This window comes from Uloborus diversus, unplaced genomic scaffold (assembly GCF_026930045.1).
Source record: "Uloborus diversus isolate 005 unplaced genomic scaffold, Udiv.v.3.1 scaffold_146, whole genome shotgun sequence".
Lineage (NCBI taxonomy): Eukaryota > Metazoa > Arthropoda > Arachnida > Araneae > Uloboridae > Uloborus > Uloborus diversus.
In genome coordinates, this window is record NW_026558165.1 from 253,274 (window position 1) to 274,438 (window position 21,165).

A 21,165-nucleotide genomic window follows, 5' to 3' on the forward strand; every position below is an offset into this window, starting at 1 on the left:
ATTCACCAAAAGTACATTTTTAGTAGCCAATAACAAAGTCGATACTTACACACCGCGATTCTCTTTCGAAAAGTTTCGTGTTGCGGGCGAGGAAATCGCGTTAGGTCTAAAATTCTTTAATGGTGAAAAAATCGCCTTATAGCTATTTCGCGTAAGTCGGATCGCGTTGTAGCGGGAGTCGACTGTAGTTGAAATTTCCCGAATTTTTCTCCAATTGCGACATTAGTTTGCAGCCGAATTTGGACATTTCGAAAATATTAATCTGAAATTTTGTTCATCAAAAACATTTTTTGAAAATGTATGAAGTAATTTTCTATCTTTCTTTGATTTAAAAGGCTTACTACCAACAGCAGCATCTATTGGAAAATTTCTGTTCTAAAACTTGCAACGCTGGGTAGAAAAAACTTACAGCCCACCGTATTAATTTTCTGCAGCCTGAATGGGGTGTTTCCTTCAGTCAAATACGACTTTTAGTCAATGAAAATGATAGAATAAGCTAAAAAAAATAACATGGAGCGAGGAAAAACTTTTATTTTCCCTACGCTTACTTTTTAACTAAATTTTTAAAAAAAATGTCCAATTTTGAAAATAAGGCGTGGTTTTTATGACGTCACAAATGATCCACTTTGGCGCATTTGTTTACCCACGTTTCCACGTTATGATAATCAAGAAGCGGATTAAATATTGCGCTCTACGCTTGCTATCAACCATATCGGCGCCAACACATGTGACTAAAGATGCAAATTAAATGTTTTGCTCTGTGAATGGCAACACTGAATGGCATTTCATCATTTGTGATGTCATCGGCAGAAGCGTAAACAATGAAAGCTCACCGATTAAAGTAATTTAAAAAAAATATTAAACTTTGTCAAATTATTTAAAAAATGGTCAGATCCTATGTTTTTAAGCATGCTCTTTCAGAAGAAAAAAAAAAAAAATACACTTTTGCTAGCCATGACCACATCTCTGCCCTCGAAATTACCACTATTGCAGTTTTTATTAACTGTTCACTTTCCTTAAACACATCCGTGAAAACGCGATAACCAACTATACTGAGTGGCAAACAGAATACTGGCTTTCGTTTATTTTTGCAAAGTTTGCAAAAAAAAAAAAAAAAAAGAGTGAGTAATCTTCATACCCAAGCCAAATACGGACCACACTGCCCTCCAAAACTACCGTCCAATCATCCTGCTAACAATAGGGTCGTTTCCAAAATTTAAAAAGTTTTCTTTTTCTGCAAGAGCATGCTTGAAAACATAGGATCTGACCATTTTTTTAAAGAATTTGTTTAAGTTTAATATTTTAAAAAAATTACTTAAATCGGTGCGCTTCCATGGTTTACGTTTCTGCCGATGATGTCTCAAATGATGAAATGCCATTCAGTGTTGCCATTCGCCGAGCAAAATATTTAATTCGCATCTTTACTCACGTGTATTGGCAACGATTACCATAACGTGGAAACGCGGTACAAAGATGCGCCAAAGAGCATCATTTGTGACGTCATCAAAACCATGCCTTGTTTGAAAGATCGGACATTAAAAAAAATAATTAAAAAATAACTGTTGGGAAAATGAAAGTATTTTCTGGATCCATGTTTTTTTCTTTTTTTTTTTTTTTTGCTTATTTTAGCAATTTCAATGACAGAAAGTACTACTTTTGACTGAAGGAAACAACCCCATTAACCCTACCCAAATGTGAATGCCCGATTTGAATAAAACTCTGCACATCGACAAAACATTTTTAAATATTGAACACGTATTTTTTTTTTTCTTTGAGCAATCACGATTGCTTATTGTTCTCATTTGACTGTTTTTGATGTTAGCTGATTTTATTTTCTCACCGCCACCCTCCGCACCATCACCGTCGACGGGCTCCTCACGATGCTGCACCTATAGCGAAAGCCGTCTCCAGGTTGCGTCCATGTTCTACACACACGCGCATACATACACGCACACACACATACACAAACACACAAACACATACACACACATACACCTACACACAAACACATATGACTACACACACATACACATACCCCCCACACACACATTCATACACACAACTACCCACACACTTATGCCAGCACACAGACACAAACACACATGCCTACACACACATACCCCCTACACACAAACACACATACCCCCACACACAAACACACACGCCTACATACACACACTTGTGATTGCGAAAAACATAATTTGAATTCAAGATGTCAAAATTCAAATATTTTTTTTTATTGGCAACAAACACTTTTAACGGTGTGAAATTTACCCCTTAAATGGGATAGTTGGGATACTAGAGGGTACAATATAGTGTTACAAATTTTGTAAATAGTAATTGTTTTTATGATTAATTTGTTGTAATCTGGCTAATTCAGGCGTTTGTTCCATTAATTTTCATCTAAAATTATCGTAGTAACTTAACCTGTTAATTGTTTCTTGTAATGAATACACAACCCCCCAACATTCGTATGATGTATATGGTCCGCGGATAACGTTTGTGAATGGAATAAAAAGAAAATATGAGAAACTAGCAAAAATACCCGGCGTTGCCTGGGTCAGTAATAATTATTAGAAAAAATCGTTACTTGCTTTTGTTTCCTGTTTTAAGTGTAAGAATTTAAAACACATCTTTTTGACGTGATTAAAAATCGAGTTTCTTCTTTACCCATAAAACTAAAATAGCAATAAGTATAAAGAACAAAGTAGTATTGATTTAGAACCGAAAGCACTATATTTAAGCATATACAAATTTAAAAAACATGAAATTAATCTTCTCATGTTTAAAAAGATTAATCTGTTGATACTTTTTTTTTAAACATGGAGTCTAAAACCTTCTCTGTATGGCTAATGAAGTACGAAGTGATTAAAAAAAAGTAGCTGCGCTCGTAATCCCCTTATACTTGCTTTAGTTGTTTCGGGAAATTTTAATCATTGTGGCTCTTGGTGCGATTTTACCGAATTTGCGAAAGTCGTTTCGGGGAACCTTCGATGATGCTCTCCCATTCTTTCCTTACTTTGTAAAACGATATGATATTAATTTTCGTTACAGAGATATCGTCGCCAGATGCTGAGATATTTTTGGTCACCATAAAATGGCGCTAAACAGTTTCATCCGAAATATTACCAAAATAAGTTATAAAATTTGGTGATTGTTTGAAATTGTGCAAAAAGGAAAATTAATGGAAGTTTTTGTGCTGTTTATGGATTTGCCTAATTTAGTTGCTGGATTATTTGACACAGTAAAAAAAGTCTTTTGAAAATTCTTTGATTGGCGATTTTTGTTTGCATGGTGAAAGCTGAGAAACATTATGACGTAGTCTTCGGCTTCAAAAACAGCAACGTTGAAAAAACTGCCAAATGCATCAGCTACGGAAATCTTTCTGCAAAAATTTTGGCGATCTGCTGGTTGTTTGGATAATGAGTAAGTGTTCAATCAGCATAAATAATAATAAAAACCATTAATTACATTAAAGTTCCGTTTAAATGGAAAATCATCAGCCAAATCATGTATTATTTGCCAATCTTGTGCAAAAATCTTACTTCAAGATTTGACTTGAGAAAAGCCTTGAACAATCACGAAAAGCAAAGAAAGTCAACAATTCAACAATTGTCGCTATCGACAGGGAGTTGAGATGATACACTAAATACTGTATTGAGATGAGGAAAGCCTTCGAACATGGATCTAAAAAGCTCATAACTCGTTTTTTATTCTACTTAGAAATTTCGAACAGGTGCCATCTTCAGCAGAAAAATCAGAGCTTTCGATGGACATATAATGTAAATATGTGCAAGTATTTTTTCATCCCAATATTAGAGAATTTATACAAAAATTGTGTTTTATTGCCCCCCTAAGGGGGTTTTGCCCCCCATAACGGGACGAAAACCACCCTATGTGTTATTCTGATGCATAAGCTATATTATTGTAAAGTTTCATCAAAATCCGTTCAGTAGTTTTTGCGTGAAAGAGTAACAAACATCCATCCATACATCCATACATCCATACAGACAAACTTTCGCATATATAATATTAGTAAGATTGATAGAATGTTGTAGGATTTTCTGGATGTTACTTCGCTGGGTATATAACGTTGGACGTCTTGTGAATGGGGGAGTCAGTCAGTTTCCGTTCTGTTTAGTCTCGTTTTTCACTGCTGTCTGTGACTGTATTAGCTCTTGCGCTGTGATTTTCGACTTTGTTCTTTTCGCGTATTTTGGATTTAAATGCGTGGTGTAATGAGTAACGTACATTGTTTAACGATATTCGATTAACTGCTGGATGTTTGCAATAGGTTACCTGCTCTATTGTTAATAGTTGTAAATGAATTCATTGTGTTTTTATCAAGATTGGAATCGTCATTTTGAAGAAAGTTTGAAGTTGCACCCAGGGTTGCCAGACGTCCCGGATTTCAAGGGACAGTCCCGTATTTTGAAAAATTGTCCCGCGTCCCGGGGAACTTCCATACGGGACGGCTCAAGTCCCGTATTCTAGCTGATATCAATATTTTACAGAACGAAACATTATTTTAGGGGAAAAAATAGGGTAAAACAAAAAATGTGAAATAATGAGCAATGAGAAAATCATGTGGCAGCAACCGCAAAAATTATTTTCCTTTTGATTTGGTTTGTAGGGCCGTGGTAGCCCGATCGGTAGAATGTCGGATTTGGGGCCGGAGGGTCCTGAGTTCGAACCTCGATGGTCGAAGACCCACCGTCGTCATTAAAGGGGACTGGGCGACGTTAAATATGCTCGTGGTCCCAATGTCCTCCAAGTGAAACGATACCTCTGGGGGTGCTAGCACCAGGTAGCTATTAGCTCCTGGTTTAGTTCTAAATTCTCATTAACTGTTCGATCCGGTGATGGTGCTGCCATCTATCGGTATAAAAAAAATAATGGAGGCAAGGCACTTAGTATGCAGCCCTCGTCATAAATACAGTTGTAGTCAGTTGTGACTCGGAATCGAATTTGGTTTGTATGTTTTTGTTTTGGCGGAAGACCGTGAGGAACCGAATGGTTGCTTCTTCTTTGCTCATTGACTAATGTTGGAAATATATCTCTGCGCATGCTTCGTCAATTGCAAGGAAAACGATTTTTAAACTTTGATAAGCGACATTTTCTGAGGTTCAAAGCTTTGTTGCGATTGAATTTTTCAGATTTATCATGAATAGACGTCTCAAAAATACCCCCACCCCCCCTTTCACTCCTAGAAGTCCGTCTCGTATTTACTGCTCTTAATCCTGGCAACCTTGGTTGCACCGAACTCGTAACAATATTCTTTTATTTTAAACTAGCCGCCTGCGGCGACCAGCTGGTCCGTCTTTTTACGCCATTCGCCTTTTTGCGCCAGAGTTGCCGCCTTCGGCGGCTGCTTAGACAATTTAGCGACGGTATTAATCAACGTTTTTCTCTTTTTTCTCAATATTATCATTCGCCTTTTTACACCGATGTTGCCGCCTTCGGCGGCTGCTTAAACAAATTTCGTGGCGGTATCAATCAATCTATATCTATGTATATCATTAGTAGTTTGAATAAAATATTTTCTAGATCTATCTCCAGTTCCGTCGTTTGGAATATTTTTAAAGGAGGGGGTACGACGTACTCTTCATGCAAATTTTGTCGAAAAATAACAAAAAGCACTTCCACTTTTATGTGAAAGCATTGTTTTTTCAAAGTCATGGTGTGTGTGGGGAGGGGGGCACTGACACCCCGTTGAAATTCCTTAAATGACGGACATGCCTCTTTCTTGCTGTCCATCTGCTATATCGAACTCTATATTTGTCTATCTATCAATCTATACGATCTGCGCATATCTACCTCCTGACAGTACAATCTTTTTTTATTTATATAAGTATTAATTCGAAAACAAAAACATTTTTTGTCCACTCAACCTCTATCTATCTCTGTATCTACCTAACCTAACCGCCAATTCGTAACAGAAACGAAGATCATGCAAAAAATCGCGGACTTTATTTATGTAATCAAAATAGCCCTCAAAAATAAAAGCTCTTTGTTCCCCGTAGTGTTCAAAAAGTAGCGCTTGCAAAAAAAAAAAAAAAAAAGAAAGGTGAAGAGAAGGCAAACGATTTCAGTTGGATCACGTGATGAGGTGGTAAACTCGGAACTCAGCCGGCAAGTGAACAGCGCGCGTTGTGTTCTGCCATTAAAAAAATTGTAAAAAAAAAACTATTGCGTATTTTTCAAAACTTTTTTCTTCTGAAGAGGGCGGAATGTTTTTACTCTTACCAACTAAAATTTTAGAATTGAGGGTTCAATACTTGTCGCAGGATGGGTTTCGAAAAAAACTAAACCCAGAAAAAAATGTAAAATAAAGGTTTTTTCAAAAATCAATAAAAAATACAAAAATTGCTCTATCTTCAAAATTTTTTCAATCATCACATTTAAAACTAAATTTCCTACATTATAGTACAAAAAATATTTGTGTGGTGCGATTGGTTCGGGGTCTGTGAGGTAAAAAGTACTAAAAAGTGCAAAAAAAAACGCATAAAACATTAAATAACTTTTTTTCTAATAAAAATATCAAAAATCGAAGCCCGAGGTGCACGTTTTCAGCAAAAACTGCACCTGTATACCAAATTTCATCTTTCTAGGCCTTACCGTTTTCCTGGGATGCGCGCCACAAACACACACACACACACACAAACATCTTATTTTATTATATGTATAGAAGAAGATTTAAATTACAAAAATTCAAATAATGAACGATAATTTGAAGGGGAAAAAATTAAACATTGACGTGTTTCAAGATTTTTCTGAAAATACTGCTTATAGGGGCAAACCATTCTTCACAATATTATCCCGTCTTGGTGAATAAACCCGAAAATTCAATCCTGTCGTAAAAACGTCATGTTACATATCAATAGAAAGCTCTATTGTTTGGCTTTACAATATTACTTGAATTTTCATTCTGCTATAATTAGGAGGAAAATTACAGTCCAACACACTTTTAATTTTTTTTCCTTGCACATTTTGAGTTTTTTTACAAGCCCTTTATTTTGAACAATTTTTAGAATAGAAATCTAAAAATTGGCAGGATTACTTATCTTGTAATTTGTGTCCTTCATGCTAAATTTTATTGAAATCGGAAATGTTGAGTCCCCCCCCCCCCCAAGAAGGTGATTTATCTGAAGTAGAATTGGTTCGTTTCCAAAATTTTAAAAGTTTTTTATTCTGAAAAGCATACTTAAAAACATAGGATCTGACCAGTTTTAAAATAACTTAACTAAGTTTAATATTTAAAAAAATTACTTTAATCGGTGTTAAAATATTTTAACATAATTTAAGATTTTCTATTTTCGTGAAATACCGCCGCCCCCCCCTTTCCCGCAAGAAAAAAAAAGGGGAAACAAAAAAAGGGTTCGGGCAACATTCGAAACGGGGATTTCTCGCTTACAATTTGGCATAAAATTAGTTTAAAGCGATTGTAACTCCCGTTCTAATTATCTTGGAACAAATTTTATCTAATGCAGAAACATCAGGGGCTTCTACCTATATAATTTGTGCGAGAACATTTCATCTTTATATTCATCGATTTTTGCAAAAATTAAAATTGGAATAGATTTAGTTAATAGTTAAGTAATTGTAATTTGATAATAGATTGTTACATTGTCATCGAGTCTCAGGTAGCATGCCAAATTTCAAAAAAATCCAATTACAGAAACTGGGTGAATATTGAGTTACAAGATTCCGTTGCACCATACATATAGATTAAGGGAAGTAAAGCGTGTGAAAAGGAAATTAAAATGTTTAAACATTAAGTGTTTAAGTATTCCTCAACGAACTTGGACATCATCATTATTATTCACAGTGATTTGGTGATTCTAAACTTATTACTCATTCCCACTTTGGATCCCGTTAAGAACGGACGTGGGAAAATGAGGCTAAAAGGAAAACCCGCCGCTATAGGAGTAGCGGCGAAGAGGAATGCGGCGCCGAGCGCTAGGAAGAAGCTTCCCGGGAGTATTCCCGGTTCGCGGACTCCGGCCAAGGCGGCCACCCCCTTCACCCACCGCACAAACTCCCCAATACAGTCCACTTCATGGGCAGACATGACCCCATCTGATGATGAGATGGAAGTCAACTCCACTAACCCTCCAGAAAAGTATGACTCACCCCTGTCTTACAGCGAGGTGACTGACATCATTAAAACAGCCAAGGATATGTTCCGTTATACAGACATCTTCTTCCCTGATGGTGAGGATGAGACTCTCCGGGAGATTCTCCAACTCTTGGGCCAGGACGGGATCCCGGACGCTCAAGTGGCGGAGGCCCTGGTGAGTCATGCTTTGACTGACAAGATTAAATTCTTATCCTTTCAGAAATTCTTCCACATTTCTGAATACCTTAATGCTCAGGGATTCCAGCTGCCACGTAGAACATGTAAAGCGCCTTCGCCCGTAAAGGCTGCGCCTGTGGCCCTGGAAAATAAGTTCTCCACCCTCCCCCAAGTTTCGAATCCAAATTCAAATTCCCAGGAAACTACCTCTACCTCTCCGGCTAGAGGAGTTAATCAGCTTGCCCCCCTTGTGGTGGAGACCCCCCCCAACTACCTTGATTTCATCCGCAAGCTCAATGATAACTGTCAGAACTTTAAACTCAGAAATAGGAAGGATGAAACAGCGATCTTTGTGGATGACCCCACTGATCGCAATAAAGTTATTAATTTACTCAAGTCTAGTAACATAGACTTTTACATCCAAAGGGCAAAGGGACCCAGACTATTCAAATATGTCATTAGAGGACTACCCACTTGCACCGACACTGAGGAAATTTCGAAAGCACTTTCCGAATTAAATTTTCCTATTGTAAAGGTCGCTCAACTGACCAAAAGGGACGGTACTAAGCTCCCTCTATTCCAACTCCAGCTCTCGTCCGGTGAGCAACATACTAAAATTAATGATTTAAAGACACTATTCCACACTGCCATAACCGTCGAGCGGTACCGGACAAATCGACGTGTTATACAGTGTTATACCTGCCAGGGGTTCAACCACCTGGCAGTTAACTGCTTTCGAAAAGTCCGCTGTGTCGTCTGCGGGGGGGAACACTCTCGTGACAAGTGCCCGGCCAAAATTAACAAGGAAAAGCCCAAATGTGTTAATTGTGGGGGTTATCACGTAGCCTCTTATAGGGGTTGCGTGGCCTTCCCCAAACCCAAAATCAACCTGGAAGGTAAACGAGCCGTTAACCGCGGAAGCGGTGCTAGCCGCAGAGTAGGAACTTCCTACGCTGTGGCCACTTCCAGTAATCTTCCTGAGCATTCCACCCCTAGTATTAAGGAGCCTAACTCCAGCAACGAAATTACTGATTTCATGCAACTTTTTGCTGAAATCAATAAAATATTCAACATCTCTAAAGTCTTTTCCAAACTCAGGACGGCCCTCCCTATTCTAAAAAGTCAGGAAAACCTTATAGGCAAAATTACAACTTTAGTCCAAATCTTTATTGATGAGGACTAAGTTTTTCATTCATTTTTACCCCCTTATTTCATTTTAATTCAGTTCTGGACTCCAAATTTCTTAAGTCAGTTTTTTGACCGCCAGGGAAAGCCCCTACGTCATCGGCTTAACTTGCCGACCAATAAGCTAACTCCTCTCCGGAGGATCCATCCCACCAATGGCAAGACTTGGGAGGTGCGAGGCCACGCCTCAGGTACTCCCCAGGAACGTTCATAGATATTCGTCTCAACTTGTTACTTGTAAGGGATAGCGCAAACGCAGTCCTGATGACATATTTCTAATCTTATAAAATGAGGGACAGCGCGAACGCACCCCAAGCAACCGCAATTTGCGGATGTGGCGAGCGTCAACCCTTCGTAGTGCAATGAAGGGCCTCTGCTCGGGGGAGCCTCCTCGTTGATCAAGGCATCCCCAGTGCCAGGTAAGTATGAACGTAAAAATATCTATTTTATATATATATCTCTGTTCACTTCAGAATAAACTGGTGAAAAAGACATTTTTCCTAATTAGAGTGCCGTTACTTGGTACAGGTAGACTCAAACATAACTACGATGATAAATACCATATCAACTATTCACCAAAGCTTGATTTTTGCTGATAAAAATGTAAAATAAATCTCAGTCGAGAATTATTTCCAACCGAAGTAGCAATTTTTAGAGTTATCATAATCACGTTTTTCCAGCTTGTCAATAGATGGCGCAAGACATCGGTGTATTTCTTGTACACTGACTAAAACCTAGCTGATAACCACCGAGAAAATTACGCAAAAGGCTCCCAATCACAGCATTACGGGACTCTAGTTTACCACTATAGAATTTTATGAAATTATCATATCCCTGGCTGAAGGCAGCTAATCATCTTGAAAATTAAGAAATAAATATTGGGGGAAAAAAAGCAATAAAAAATCATGTACGCAGTGTTCAGTGGGATTCGGGGGGGGGGGCAAGATAGGGTCCCCTCTCACTTTTTGTAGTTATTTTATTTATTTTATCTTTCAAATTAGGAACCAAAATTAAAAATTGCAAAAAAAAAAAAAAAAAAAAAGCCGTATAGTCAAAACTTTTATAACATAATTATTTGTTTCACTTTGTATATCTGTTTACGAAACATTGTTTAGCACAAACATTGTTTTTTAGTTTATATATTCATTGTTTAGATATTAGTAAATCAATTGCTTTACTCAACCAAGCTATACTTATTTAATGAAACTGTTACCAATTGTTGTGACATCTCAAAGTATACTTAGGGTTAAATAATGTAAGTCTAAGTAATGTCTAAGTACGAAATTCATCAAACGTGAGTAAGTGTTGTTATTTCCACTTTTCTGCTTCAATAATCTTAAAACCAGTCCTACTAAATTTTGTAATTTTTTTCTTATTTTTTTTTTATGAGCAATCACGATTGCTTATTGTCCTCGCTTGACCGTTCTTGGCGTCCGGTTCCTTTTTCAGCTTGGACCAGGGGGCCTCTGCAGCACCACCACCCACCATCCTCTGCAGGCACGGCTCCTCCGATCCTGAGCAATCCGCTTCTCCTGGTCGGAGGCATCCATGTCCTACACGCACGCTCCCACACATACATACACACAGGTCTACGCACGCAAACTATGCACACGTAACCGCCCAGGAGGAGAGGCAGGCTTGGGGAGACAAGAGCCGTTTCTAGAAACAATAACTCCAATGAGTAGGGTCCTGTCACAGTTCGTGATTGCGAAAAACATAATTTGAATTCAAAGTTTCGGAATTCAAATTAATTTTCTTTTCTTTTTTTTTGAGCAATCACAATTGCTTATTGCTTTCTTTTGACCGTCCTTGATGTCCGGTTCCTTTTTAAGAATGGATCAGGGGCCTCTGCAGCACCGCCATCCACCGGAGGACGGAGCTGCTCCTCTTTTCCTAGCCTCCACTAGCAGCACTGTCCACCGGAATCCCCTCCTCTTAGGCGGTGGCATCCATGTCCTGCATACACACACTCCTACATACACAAATGTCTACACACAAACAAGTTCTTACACACATACACACACGTAACCGCCCAGGAGGAGGGGCAGGGTTGGAAAGACATAAGCCGTTTCTAGAAACAATAGCCTCCAATGGGTAAATTCCTCTCGCAACTCGTGATTGCTAAAAACTTAATTCGAATTCAAAGTGTCAGAATTAAAATTAGATATATATATATATATATATATATATTAATTTTTTTTTTTTGCCCCCTCATTTATGAGCCCCAAATGCCGCCACTGCTGGTGTTCCGAAAAACTGTTTTTAATTTAAAAGAATTTAATTTTCTGAATAAAAAAGTATCTGAATGAAGAATTAGGTTTTTCTGTGACTAGAGGCATTATATTTGTATTTAATTTCCACTATACAAAAGTAAGTTATTATCAGAAATTATTTGAAAAGTTTTCAAAATGACCCAATCACAAGTTGAGATTTCGGGGGGAGGGGGGATGAATGAATATCATTAAATCTCAATGATCTAGTAAATTCCAAATGCTTAGAGTACGCTTTCTTCCTAATCTTGGCTTCAACAAACGAGTTTCGGGATTTAGAACATATATATATATATAAATGCTAATTTTTTTTTTTTTTTTTAAAATTCTGGATTAGTTAGTGTCCTATTTTTAAAAGGAACCAGGGTAAAAATTTAAAGCTGATTAATGAACTCTTACTTTCTTATTGGCCTTACACTATTAAAATCAGTTACAAGTATTTTATTTGTTAACAAATAGAAACTGGCAACAGATAAAAATCTTAAACCATTTCATTTTCTATCTTTGTACCCAACAATGAATTTGGTTACCTATCATGTGATTCAAGGCTTAGCCATATTTAAACTCTGCTTCAAAAAAAAAAGCTATAATTTCAATTCTATAAAACATGGAAGTTTGAAACGCATTTATCAGATGCAGAAAATATTACTCTTTAGTTTGGTGCCAAATTTTAAATATGCTTTCACTAAAAAAATCATGAAAAGCCTTTTAGAGATTTTAAATTACTATTTTCGTTAATTAATGTCGTCCGAAGACCCAACCTAGCTAAGAAAACTCTCAATCACCTCTCCTTTCAAACCCAAAACTTTTTAAATTAGTTCATCTGTTTAGGCACGTGAGTGCCACAGACACGTCAAACTTACAACTCCTTTTCTTTGTGTGTCAGAGGTTAAAAATAGGGAGAGTTATATGATTTGAATGAATAAATTTAACATTATTGAGAATAAAAAGAATTTAAAAAAATGAGAATTCTTAAATGAATTCGATAATAGGACCCAAAATCGACAACTTTTAGGTCATGAGAAGAAAGGTCTCTAAGACGTATAATTTTTTTCTCTTTTATATAATAATGAACATCCCTAGCAGCAAGTAAAAATTTAGTAAGTTCATAAAAAAAAATTAGGAATGTTCTACCACATTTTTGGGAAATAGTCAATTTGTGATAACTCGAAGTTTTCATCAAGTCCAGACTCCTTTGTCTTTAATTCCATGCTAATTATTCTCAATACTTCTAAGTTAACTTCTTTTAACTCGAAGTTTTTTCAAAGATGACTCGAAATGTATTTCGAAAAAATGAAAAGAAAAAAAAGAAAGAAGTGACTTGAGAGAAAAATTAATCCACCCTCACTTGCAATTCCTTCACTTGCACAATAGACCTCTAAAGCAAGAAAAGCATCTGTTGAGCCAATGGTGCGATAAAGGAGTTACACGTGTGGAAAGGAGTTAGCTTGTTTTCTTTTGTTGTACTGTACTGTTTACACTTTGACATGTTGCTGGACTATGAATTTGCTTTTAAGTTGTCAAGTCAAATGCTTGTACCTTTATTCAAAGTCTGATCTAAGTTAAGATGCGTTCCCCTTCATTCTTTCGTTCAATCATTTGTTGAGACAGAGTTAGTTTTCTTTACAATAAAATTGTTTAAGCAAGTACTCTGTTAATGATATAAAAAGAAAAAGAGAAACTTCTAAAGCGGTAGAATCCATGAATCTGAATTTGAAAGGAAGGAAGATGTGCACCATTCCTGAAATAGAATCAGCTCTATTCAAGTGGTTCGAGCAGTATCGAATCAAAATCATGTTTTGGATTTTTTTTCTCTGAATATTTTTGATTAAACTTAGCATACTATGCTTAAAAATGTTTAAGTTCTGTAATTTTGTCTGTTACATGTACATTAGGGTGGGCCGAAACGCAACTTCTTTTTTACTTCGATGATGGGTAGTGCGGAAAAGGTGCCATTGGTAGAGCAAAGTCCACATAAAAAAAATTTGAATTTTTTTGCACAATTTCTGGATCTGCCGCAATTGGGTTGAAGTTTCGAAAAAATGCTGTTTTCTTTTCATGTTTTTAGCCAAAATTAGTAAAAATAATATGTTTCTATTTTCGAAGATGAGTTGCACGGAAAAAGTGCCATTGGTGGTACTAAACTCCCATAAAAATTTTGAGGTATGTGGTACAGTTCTTTTCTTTGCACAAATGAGTAGAAAGTTAATCAATTTTCAGTTGTTTTTTTTTAAACATTTTCAATAAATCTTCAAATAGTAAAAATTGTTTTCGCCATATTTCTCTGCCATGATTATAGTTTTATCACATCTGATGCAGTTTAGATGCATAGTGTGTCATAAATTAACTACTTATTGCACATAAAATTTGAAATGTGATATTCGAAAACTTTGTGCTGCTCCGTTTAAAATTAAGGTTAAACAGCACAGAACTTAAAGAGCACAGTGGATTTACAGTGGACATATAGTATGGATTTACAGAATATTTCTACTTGTATTTTCAACGGATACTACGTTCCTTTCAGTTTCTTGTGACAAAAGACATTGAGTGATTCAAAGTTGGCTGATATTGGTTGAGAACAAACCGGGACATACTGTCATATTCAGATAACTTGAATTTTAATTTTAGAACCCTAAACCTTACACACTCTAATTTCTTGATCCTTGTATCTTCTTTTATAATTGCTATTTATTCAATTAATATTCATCACAATGTTTTGATACCTTGGTTATCGTCAGTTTCCATTTTTGAGGTAGCATTGTTGTGAATTCTTAGGATGGCCATGTTATTTACTTTTTTAAATCCATTTTGCGTACCCTGTTTTTTTCTTGAGGCAAATCATATCAGCAAATAAATTCATATTACAAACAGTGTAGACATCGTGAGCCATCTTTGGGTTTCAAGGTATTTAAGTGAAAGCAGAGTTCTGTGGGCAGCTGTGAGCCATCTAGCTATGTAATAGGCCCTGGTTTGCTGTCTTGAAACTCTGGAGAGCAGTCCAGTTGAAAAATTGCACAGCAATCAACTGCATGTTTTTGGTCTGTGCTCAAATTTTCAGTAGTTTCCTTTTCTTTTGCCGATCTAGAAATACATGACAGAGGTAACCTAGAATGATAAAATAAGTAGGTTTTCGCATGCCATCAACTTGGGTTTGATTGAGCCTGTTCTTCCATTTCCTACTTTCTATTTCATTTGTCAGGTGTCAGAACTGGAGTTCGTTCGTATGCAAAATGTACACCAAAAACTGTTTTTTGTTTTTCTTTTTTGTTCTTACTGGGGTGCCGTTTCAAGCCACTGTTTTTAGTTAAGAGATAATAACTTTGTTCTTATTTAAAAACATTTAACAGTGATTATGAACGAATTCTGCTTCACTCCCGTTGGTTTTGAACGTAAACCAAACAGAGAGCTGCTTTTTCTAAAAGCATATTTTAAATTAAAAAAATCATACACAATTAAGTAATTAATTTATAACACACCTAGCATCTAAAAATGCATCACATGTGATAAAACTATATAATTATAGCAGAGAAATATGGCGAAAACAAAATTTTACTATTTGAGAAAATTCAAAATTTTTATGGGAGTTTAGTGCCACCAATGGCATTGCGGAACTCATCATCAAAAATAGAAACATACTATTTTTACTAATTTCTGCTGAAATCATGAAAAAACAGCATTTTTTCAAAACTTCAACCCAATTGCGGCTGATCAAGAAATTGTGCAAAAAAAAAGTTGTTTTTCGGCCCACCCAATGTACGTATTAAAATATTCGATGGTTTTTTAGTATCAAAATGTCGAAAACCGAAACGAGCAGCAAGTCGAACTTTCGATAAGTCAAAGTTTTTCGTCGGTCCTTTACATTCGAGTTATTGCGAATTGACTGTATATAAGTTTATAAAAGGAAAATGAAATTCAAATGTTTAAAAAATGTCCGGACGTATACAATTTTCATACTCATGCATGATAAGGTTTTGTTTTTGTAATCTCTTCACTCGACAGATTTTTCCCGAAATTCTAATTACTAAACTACTCTTTTTGAGGAAATTTCATTATTTCAAGAGATATTTACCTTATTTGGGAATTTAGGGGAAGGCATCAATATTCATGAGACTTCTGAATGAATTTGGAGAGTGGGAAGCTACGACATATTAAAAAAGATATCCATCCTTAAATGAAGTCATACAGTAAATCAATGCATTAGCTCTTTATTTTCACAACTGAAAAATTATTCAGATTACTTGGACTACACTAAATAAACAGCTACAAATAAAATACAAGGCTAAATATGGCTACAAATTTTATTGAAATCTTGATGTTCAGTGTGATAAATCCTGCTCTCTTATCTACAAAATTTCTTAATGCAACATTTGCATTATGTGCTAATTCAAAGTGATTTTGTTCAGCTCAGTTGTGGAGCCAAGCCTGAAGAAAGAAAAAGAATCATCAGCAAAATTTAAGCAATACAAATTAGTTTACAAATGATTAAACGTCATATAAATCCATAAAGGTTTTAAAATATTATAATACTGAATCGGCCATTATTGCACACTGCGCTTTTAAAGTGCAGTGAGAAGTAGAGAGGAATGTAAGAGGACATTTTGAAGTTTACAATTAATATTACTATATTAAATAGGCAATTATTCAATACAGCACTTATAAAGTACAGGGTTACTACAAATGAAACATTCGTTTTCAAAATACTATGCAGTTGAACTCTTAATATGATGCGTTTCATATGAAATCACGGCTAAAACGAATATTTTGTTCATTAAATTTGGTTTGCTATCTAATTACATTAAAAATTTCACGTATAATAACATTAAACAAGTCATTATTAAAAAGTCATGGTTTTCCATGACTTTAATTTAACTAGGAAAACTGTTCTCAGCGAGTGGACTCGCGAGGGCAGTTACATATATGAATAAAAATATATCTATGTAACGTGGGAAGGATGTGATGTAAATGCAGTCGTCAGTCACAAGCGTCAAGGGCAGGACAAATCTCTGTGTAAAAAATTAATCTTTTCTCTTTATTGCCGTCGAAAAAGCAAGAAGGAAATGCGGACTCATTAAAATTTTCAGTCCCGAAAATAGTTTCATGTATCTACCAGGGCTAAGTTGCAGAGAAGATTAATTTTTTTCCAAAGCATCGACCTCGGTCTCGATGTAATAAAATCATCATTGACAACGCAAGGTCAAGTAGAAGCTCAATCGCTTTGCGGATGAGCGTAGTCAGGTAGTCGGTGAGCTGTATAGTAACCCTGGAGTGCGGATCGGGTCGAATCGGATTGGGGTAGAGTGTAACCTTCGAATCTCGCCAATGTTCCCCTCGTTAGGCTTAGGAACTGGTCTTAGCATTGGAGTCTACGAGGACGCTCGCGAGCTTTAAAAAATATTTAAAAATAACCCATTTGCTTTTTGTTATCAAATGACCTGTTTTTAGCGACATCACGTTGTCGGTCTGCTGAATATATACATCATTAAACAGAACAATTCTTTACTTTTATTAAGTATAAGAATAAAAATTTGGCTACTTTACGGCAACCATTATTGCCATGACTCGGAGTGACGTGAGATGACGTAGAAGGAGAGGGAGGGAACTTCCATCTCTCGGAGCGCTCGCACATATGTTTTTCTTTCCCTTCGTTTTTTGTTTGTTTCGCTTAATAAGAGTAAGAATGAACAGATAATTTGTTGATGAAAATTTTAATTGTATAATTAAAAATGTTAGTATTTTTCATCGAGAACGTAGGATTATTTAATACAGTACTTCTTAAACAAATGCAGATTTATTTCAATTTATTAACCATTTACCTACTGTAAAAGCACTTAAACGAGCCGTAATTTTTGCGAAAATGAACGTATCGGTGACTTTGCGAGATAAAAAATTTAGTGAATTGTATGTGAATAGAATAGAACGTTTAAATATTTCGTGTGGCTTAAATTTTCGCGATAATAATGAGCTCGCGAAAATTAAAGTAAAACAAAAACAAGTCTTTTTACATTCACAGTATTGTTTTTGTATGTTTCTCTCTTTATCTCTTTTCCACAAGGAAGTTTTAGGTTTTCTTTCTCAAGTATTCAGCAGATATTTTTTTGTAAGTATTGTGTTGTCTTCATGAAATTCATTTTAAAAAAACCAACATTATCAGAAACATTAAAAAAGAAAAAAAAAAAGGTTTTAAGCTAAAATTATGAGGTATAATAATTTTTGAATCAAAGATTTTTTTTTTCGATTGTCAGAAAAGAATTTATTGAAGGAAAAAACTTATCAATTTTCCTTTTACACAATTCCGAGGTTTTTTTTTTTTTTTTTTTTTTTTCAGATTTGTGACATATCGCATTATATTTTCATCTTTTTGAGAACTATTTCTTTTGCAAATGTAAAGAAATAGTTGGAAAAAATTAAAAGAAATTATGTTTAAACTCCCAACATTATTATTGATTATTTTAAAATCATAAACACTTAGAAAGTTTAACAACAAAGTTATATAAGAATGACAAAAATCAAAAAATTTTTATTCTCATAAAAGATTAGCACTTTCTTCTTCATTTTCTTCAGTTTTATTCTATACAGATTTGGCATTTAAAAGCTGTGGAAACAAAACTTTTTAAAACTAACAGGAATTCAGAAATTCAAAAGTACTTTTAAAAAGCAGTCGTATAGCATAAAGTCATAATGTGACGGTACTTCCCAATATGGAGCATCTACGTATTTTTCTTAGATTCATTACATCTACAAAGAATGTTGGAACTATATAGACTTGGATCTGCCTAAGCTACCAGCCATGAGGGTGCTCCATTAGGGCCCTACAGATTTTGTTGCTGGGGGGCCTAAAATGTGCATCCGAGCCTGCAACCATAGTTGTGTATACCAGTTGATGCTTTGTGTTGTGACAAGAAGTAAATTTCTGAGCTTCAATTGTGGAGGTTCTAAGCAGGTCCGAATCTACATTCCGACATAATTAACTAGCTGCTTCGCCCTACTTTGCAAAGTCTACCTCGGAAATGAAGGTTATGTCAAGTGACGTTCAACAATCAGGCTTGAACAAGAAAAATTTTCAAAATTTCCCGACAGATTGCGGAAAAATAACCAAAAAGGAAAATTTTTAAATTCCTTGACTTCAAGAAAAACCTCAAAACAAAAGCTAGAATTTCAGTATTTATAAGATTGCAAATATATTTAACGCATGTGAATAAGAATGAGAACCAGGTTGGAGAAGAGCATAATATGGTGCTGTGTGCATATCTATAGAATGGTGCGCGGCTCTTGCCCCTATCACAGGGCTAAAATTCCTTACACTATGCCATTTAACAAACCTTTAAATTAATTTCTCCGTAACCCCTCTCCCCTTCCGCCCATTAGCAAATATTTTTAAAACATTTCTTAAACACGCACACACACAAAGCATGATCAAACAAAATCACTTTGGTTTGTCATAAGATTAATATAGAATTGCCATAAGTTAATAGAGAATGGATCGTTGGAATGGACTGGATATGGATACGTTGAGAAAGTGGACGCTTTGAATCAACCGTGAGAAAGTATTTTTCTGCTGTGACCAACGCTTGTTTTTCTTCTTTTGATCAAAAGCATCCCATTGCTGAGGGTGTGCGTTCTTCGAATGAAGCCCCCCTTCCCCGATTGAAGATAGCAGTACAAAGAAAACAAACCCCCGAGGCAAACGCTTAAAAGGTCCTCCTTCCCCCAAAACCGTAATAAAACTGTCCTCTTCATTCCTGCGTCAACGAATTGTTTTCCGCCTATTTCCGTGGGAAAAGTACGAAAATGGTTAAAATTAAAGGCCCATTTTAATCCTATATCCCAATCCTTTATTTTATTATATAAAGTTGAAGAAAGAAGTTAATAAAAATGTGTACGCAAACATAAAATGAAAAATACAAAATAAAACTAAAAAATGTGATTTTGTAGCTGTATGAACTAAAAAGTAAAAAACAAATATCAGTAGCGAGATCCTCAGTAATGAACCTTCCCGTATTGTAATTAATGTATATTTATATTTCTGGGGTAATGCAACGTCCCCATAGTCTATTAATTCTTGCTGTATTAATAAACTATGCTTACTATACATAAACTATTACTTACTGCTGTAATAATAATACCCCCATGAGTGAGTATCGGATTGAGGAAGGGAGGTACTCCCTCATGGGCAGTAAGGAGGGGTCCTTACCACAAATGTTCATGCTTTTGAACGTTTTACCTCTCTTGCACCTCAAATGAATGTTCTCTTCCTCTCCAAAAAAAAAAAAAAAAAAGGATATTTAAATGTAAATAGTGGAAACTAATTAGGGGGATGCTACTTCGAAAAATTTTAAGTGAGGGGAGGGGGACGGAGGTCATATTTGGATTCAGGAGCTCATTTTTCCACATGAATCACCAAGAATGATATCAAAAGAATTTTTGAAGAGGCTTTTTCATTTCTTTTATTATTATTATTATTATTATTATTAATTTTATCGCGCAGTGTTATCAAAAAGAAGTATGTTTTTCTTTAAAAAAAAATACAGTTGTTGCAAACAGGGCCGGATTAATATCTATTTACGCCCCTAGGCCAAACTAAGAGATTACGCCTCACCTCACATATCCGAACTCCATTGAAATCGTATCCCCCCCCCCCTCCTCCCACCATTCCCAGAGGCTTAGCAGCTGCCAAGTGAAAATTTCGCGCTCCCCTATGTGTTGACAAAATGAGGGATAAATTTCCTTCTTTATTTTCGTTCGATGATGGTCAAATAGGTGGGGGGGGGGGGGGGGGAGGTCCTCCGGGAATTTTTAGAAATTGGCGCGTTGGAAATGCAATTTTATGCAATAAGGCGATTTAACTGGAAGTAATGGCATTTGGAACTTGATCTCGAAAGTTTTCGAAACTGAAATACGTAACTAAGTAATTGTATCTTATCTTTGATGTTACAGAAACTGATGAGTTCGAGGACTCCCCCCCCCCCCCCCCCATCCCGTCGCAATTAGTATTATCGCCTAAAAACGAATCTTAGAAGATTTTCAAAAAGGTTGAAGGAGGGCTGAAATCAGGGTCACCCCCCAGGTAAGTTTTCAAACTTAAGTTCCTAAAAACGAAATTTTTGACGATCTGTTATAATGTAAAAGTGCGGCGTTAGAGATCTTTCCCCTGGAAAAAAATCGAAATAAAAACTAAATGTGCATTTGTACTTTACCTTTAATGCATATGATAGTTCTGGGTGACGGGATGGGTTCGGGGACCTTCCAGCGGAAGATTCTTGAAATTTTAAATGATCTTCAAAGTGTCGGGAAAAGACGGGGATCGGCAAAAACGCTCTAAAAAGAAAAAAAAAAAGTAAAAAAATTAATTTGAATTTTGTCATCTTGAATTCAAATTATGTTTTTCGCAATCACGAGTGTGTGTTTGTATGTGTG

General features: G+C 35.9%; 1 pseudogene; it reads right to left on the reverse strand.

Moving 5' to 3' along the window:
- Positions 1-9,770: 9,770 nt before the first annotated feature.
- On the reverse strand, positions 9,771-9,908 carry LOC129232991 (U1 spliceosomal RNA; annotated as a pseudogene).
- Positions 9,909-21,165: the final 11,257 nt, after the last annotated feature.